General features: G+C 49.0%; 1 pseudogene; it reads left to right on the top strand.

The window, feature by feature from the left end:
* LOC115840329 (mitochondrial import inner membrane translocase subunit Tim29 pseudogene) overlaps positions 1-877 on the top strand; it is a 94,639-nt pseudogene extending 93,762 nt beyond the window's left edge.
* Positions 878-6,000: the final 5,123 nt, after the last annotated feature.

The following is a 6,000-nucleotide window of genomic DNA, read 5'->3' on the forward strand; positions in this document are numbered from 1 at the left end:
ACTTGCACTATGTTGGCATAAAGGCAAATATTTCTATTCTACGCAAGCAGTCGTAAAATCTCATTTTCTTTTCTTTTTTTTAATTAAAAAGGGGCCACGAACCGCAATGTTGGCGCTTGAGCAGAAGAGACTCCCCCGGCCTTCCGCTTCGCATACCTGGCCAAGCTGAAGAGAAGGGCGGTGGCCGCTCCGGAGGGATTCTGGTCCCGAGGCCGCGGAAGGGAGGGCGACGCTGAGTCTGCAAAGCCCGGCAAGTGGGCGCGGTTGGGCTCCGGTGCCCTCGCTCCGCTCTGGGACTCCTCCGAGGCCTGCAGGGACGCGGCGGCCTGCTGCGCCCTGGCCTGGAGCGATCTCTCGAAGCGTCGGAGACCCTCCTTCCGCTGGCGGCCGCCTCACGCAACGCGACTCGGAAGCGTCCTTGCAGCAGCCGCTCTGACTTCCGGGTCGCGGCCACCGGCGCCCCGTGAGCCCGGGCCTCTGCTCGCTGGTGTATGAGACGCCCTTCAACGCCCAGGTCAGCCCCCACCAGGCCCGCTTCTGCTACCTGCTGCCCTGCTGGGCCGACTTCCTTGACCGGATCGCAGATGTGGGCTTCGTGGGCCGCTGGTGGCTGCCGGGGTACCAGATGCGCGACTGCGACCTCAAGGCCCACGAGTTCCTGCACCTGCCGGCACATGTGCGCGCAGTCAGGCCCCACCAGCTGTACCCGGAGGCCAACGAGCGGCTCTTCGATGAGGAGAAGCCCAAGCCCGTGGTGCTCACCGCCTATCACGTGGTCCAGGCACTGTGGGAGGAGCAGGTCTTAAAGCAGGAGAAGAAGGACCAGGTGGCCCTGAGCCAGGCCGACCCGCTGGTGCCATCGGAGGTCGCGAGATGAAACCCAGTCCGGCCTGGGTCCGGACCGGGCTCTGAACCCCGGCAGACGGCTGGCCTGGGACTGTGCAGTTGGTGTGTGCAAGCCTCAGATGCAGAGTGATAGAAATAAATTACGTGTAGTGTTCTCTCCCTGGGATTTCACAAAATCGGGGGCCTCTGTCTGACCTGTTCCTTGTGAGCTGAAGCTAATTCATAGAGCCTTCTTGGTCTGGGGGTTGGGGAGAGCAGAGCGACATGCCATGTCATGTTTATCACTGCCAGAGTTGGTAAGGAGCCTCCGACAGAAATAAGCCTTTTTCACTGGGCTTCACGGTTCCCCTGACTGAGGTAGCACAGTTGTTAGGTGACTCCCAGACTCTCCTAAGAAACTTCAACTTTTCATTTTAGATTTTGAACTGAGGGCTTTCCTGGTGGCGCAGTGTTTGAGAGTCCACCTGCCGAAGCGGGGGATGAGGATTCGTGCCCCGGTCCAGGAAGATCCCACATGCTGCGGAGCGGCTGGGCCCGTGAGCCATGGCCGCCGAGCCTGCGCGTCCGGAGCCTGTGCTCCGCAGCGGGAGAGGCCACAACAGTGAGAGGCCCGCGTACCGCAAAAAAAAAAAGAATCCGCCTGCTAATGCAGGGGGCACGGGTTTGATCCCTGGTCTGGGAAGATCCCACATGCCGCGGAGCAACTAAGTCTGTGCGCCACAACTACTGAGCTTGTGCTCTAGAGCCCTCGAGCCACAACTACTGAGCCCGCGTGCCTAGAGCCTGTGCTCCTCAACAAGAGAAGCCACCGCAATGAGAAGCCTGTGCACCGCAAAGAAGCCCCCGCTCGCCTCAACTAGAGAAAGCCGCACACAGCAACGAAGACCCAACACAGCCAAAAATAAAAACAAATAAATACATTTTAAAAAAACCAACAACAACAAAAGAACTGCCAGCGGACATTCTGGAACACCGATCTCAGTCATCTACCTTTTGGTTTTAAATTTGTCAGACGCCCTTGCTCAGCCCTTCTCACTAGGAGCAGTGGCGGCTGGCCCTGGTCACCTGAGGCCTCCCTCTGCCATCTCTCTCTTCCAGCAGGTCGGTCCTGAGACCAGGGCCATTTCATCCTCCCATCCCTTCCTCCTGGGCTACCAGTGTTATTTATTTTCAATGCCTTTGATACATTTCCCTCTTGTTTTGACCAAGCAAACAGCACACATCTGCTGCCACCAGGAGGTGTCAATAGTTCATACTTCTCAATTTGTACGCCCCAAATCCACTGTAGGGATGATTTTTGCCATGCCTGTATCTCAAGTTTCAATTTCAAAGTATTATGCTGCGTTCTTGGCATTAAAAATTCATAGGTTGAATTAAAGATTTATTTTTAAGGGGGGGTACCTTATTATAAGGCAAATCACGTTCTTTTCATTTTAGACATATTGGCTATTACGATTTCATCTTTTTTGCTAAAAGCTCAATTATATCAATATCGCTCGAGACCCTCCAAACACTGAGCTGAAAGCCAGGCTTCTTCAGCAGCCAAGTGCCTATTGCCCTGGAAGGATTAACTTTTCTAAGAACGAATCCCATCCGCCTGATGCAGAGTTATCTCCCTAATAAAAAGCTGATCGAGTTACACCTCTGCTTAAAATCTCTGCCAGCTTCCTGTTGCTTACAGAATGCCGTTTAAACTCCTTCTTCTGTCTTACAAAGGCTTCCACAAGATTGGGCCCAGCCTGCCTTTCACTGTTCCTGCGGCACATTCCACTCTTCTTCACACGGAAGGAGACCAGGACATGCCAAAATGTCCTGGTCTCCCTCACCCTTCAACCTTCAACCAAGACCTCGGTTCAATGTGCTTCTATAATTCAGTTTACCTGGCCATATGGTAAAATATCTATTACGTCCATCCCTCCCCCCAGACTGATTTCCCAAAGATAGGAACTGAGCATTATTCCTATCTGTAACCCCAGGTTCAGCACAGGGCCAAGCACACTGCAGAAACATTAGTAGGTGAATGAATAAATGATTGCGTTGAATGAATGAATTCAACGGCCCAAGAACTCATACGCAACAGAACATGACAACAAAATCAACAACATCAATGTTTCCAGTCTTACATTTAGTAAGTATAGAGAAAACTAGTATATACAGGGAATCCATTCCCTACCTTTACTAAGTCTTCTAAGACAGGCTGTGACTACAGTAAGTGCTCAGGAAATAATCCAAATGGTCCAAGGCTTTGGTGGAGATCAGAGCTTCCGAGTTGTGTGTGCTGGGTAGAGGGCAGGTGCTTGGGAGAGGGAGAAAAATGTCTCGAAATGGGTGAGAGCCACCTGGGCTGGTGTGAGACAACACAAGAGGCCCTTCTTAGCAAGAAAGGGCCGCAGACTTTCAGTTGTTAAGGATGAAGAAAGTGACAAGGACAGGAACCTCTGGTGAAGGGGTAGGCATGTTGGAAAGGGGGATTTCTAGAAAAAGCCAACCATGGCTCTCCTGACTTAAAAGCAATGGGAGGGCTCCCCTGGTGGCGCAGTGGTTGAGAGTCCGCCTGCCGGTGCAGGGGACACGGGTTCGTGCCCCGATCTGGGAAGATCCCACATGCCGCGGAGCGGCTGGGCCCATGAGCCATGGCTACTGAGCCTGCGCATACGGAGCCTGTGCTCCGCCACGGGAGAGGCCACAACAGTGAGAGGCCCGCGTACCGCAAAAAAAAAAAAAGCAATGGGAGTGGCTCCTTTGAAGGATGAAAATGCTTTTACTCAGGGACTCAATTCTGAAGAAAGTTTTCAAAGTGCTGTTTTGAACTGTGAGACGAAAGGGCAAGGATAAAATACGTGGAAAGTGGACAGCTATTCCCTAATGCTGCTGGTCCCTTTCTCCCCTTCACTCGCTCCCCAGAGGAGAATGAGCTACCTGCCTAGTTGGCCTGAGCTTGGCTCGGCTGGTCCTGGCTCTGTCTCAGGGCTGTCTGCCTGGAGGGGGCATCTCCTCTTGCTTCTGCACGCACAGGATGAGTTACCTTGGGCCTGGCATCTCCTTTCTGGAGGCAGGTAGGAAGGCCATTTCTACCGGTCTGAACTCATGAGATTTCTCAGATGGGAGACAGTGACCCTACCTGCCGTTGACCAAGGAAGTGTCTGCTTTACAAAGGGGCCGTCCTAATACCTTGTCTTGGAGGAGGGAGTGAGAAGCAAGATGTGGAAACCCAATTACTGGGCCACGGATTCCAGCCACATGTTCTAATTGAGTGAGGCCAGCAATAAAGACGACATTTTGATCTTCATCTATCTGATGCTTGTAGATATTTCCTGATTAATTCTGAAATTTGAGGGGAAAGGATTTCAGTTCGCCACTTCTGAAAACCCAGCACGCTGCTTATGTTCTTTTAGCTCTGAATTAAGTGATGGGCCCCTGGACCGCTCTCTGCAGGAACCCAGGGAAAGAGCTCTTTCTTCAGCTGACACTTCTGATTTAAGGCGTCTGCCTCATTTGATCTCATTTGGGGTCTCCATTTACAGTTCCAGGGGAGACCCCTGAGTTTCACAATAGCTGGAGGTGTCAGCCAGACCGAGGGGTGACAACAACCACCTAACCAGAAGGAAACACACAACCTTTGTGAGCTATAAGCTGAACCGAATCCAATTGCTCATCATACTCAACCTGAAATACCTCGGAGACATTGTAGGTTTGGTTCCAGGCCACAGCAATAAATCAAATATCGCAATAAAGTGAGTCACACGAACGTTTTGGTTTCCTAGGGCCTGTAAAAGTTATGTTTACGCTATACTGCAGTCTATTAAGTGCTCAATAGTGTTCTGTACAAAAACAATGTAGATACCTTAATTAAAAAACACTATCGTGGGCTTCCCTGGTGGCACAGTGGTTGAGAGTCCACCTGCCGATGCAGGGGACGCGGGTTCGTGCCCCGGTCCGGGAGGATCCCACATACCGCAGAGCGGCTGGGCCTGTGAGCCATGGCCACTGAGCCCGTGCGTCCGGAGCCTGTGCTCCGCAACGGGAGAGGCCACAAAAAAACAAAAACAAAAAAACCCCACTATCGATTAAAAAAACGCTCACCATCATCTGAGCCTTTAGAGAGTTGTAATCTTTTTGCAATAGTAACATCAAACATCACTGATCACTGATCACCATAACAAATATGATAATGAAAAAGTGAAATATTGTGAGAATTACCAAATGTGACACAGAGACCCAAAGTGAGCAAATGCTATTGGAAAAATGGCGCCCATAGACTTGCCTGATAGGGGTTGCCACGTAAATTTGTAAATTTGTAAAAAACACAACATCTGCAAAGGTCAATAAAGCGAAGTGCAATAAAACAAGTTATGTCTGCAGAGAGATACTGAAGGATCATTCAAACAGAACTGAACTAGATACTTTCTTAAAAAAATAAAAGACCTCACCTACTGCATCAAAAGAAAATCAAAGCTTCAAAATACTTTCTGAATCGAACTATTTCATTCTCTTCAAGTATCAAATACCTATCAGGTAATATTTTTTTCCCAGCATAGAAAAATATTCAGCAAATTCAACCATGTTTATTGCTTCCCTCTCATCCTTTAAATTTCTCTAAATTAACTTACCTTCCCTTTTGGTTACCACCTTTCAATTCTGTTTCAACTTTAACAGTATATATGCATGAATGATCAATAAAAGTAGTCAAAAGATTTTATCTGTGTTGGTATAATATTTCATGTTTTTTCAAAGAAGAAATGTTGAAATTCATGGCTGAAGCACATGTGATGATGGAATTTCCTCTTCTTAAGACACTTTAAAGAATTTTTGAAGGATGATCTTTTAATAGATTGCAAGTAGATAAAACCTGTCCCATTGCTCTCCAGGTAGTTGGCCTCTGGGGCTTCTAGTCCTGACTTGTACACTGCTCAGTAGAGTACTATTTATATAAGAGGGTTGGAGAGTTGTATGCCTGTTCGGTTATTTGTTCATTAGCTGATTCATTCATTCATTCATTCAACAAATATTCAGTGAGCCCCTCTGTGATAGGCCCATAGTGGGTCGAGGAAATTAATAGTAAATAAATCATAGCCATCCTTTGAATTCACAGATTAGTAGAGAAAACAGAAACCTCAGTGGATAAATCATCATAGAATAAGGACTACAGAGAGG

This window comes from Globicephala melas, chromosome 19 (genome assembly GCF_963455315.2).
Source record: "Globicephala melas chromosome 19, mGloMel1.2, whole genome shotgun sequence".
Lineage (NCBI taxonomy): Eukaryota > Metazoa > Chordata > Mammalia > Artiodactyla > Delphinidae > Globicephala > Globicephala melas.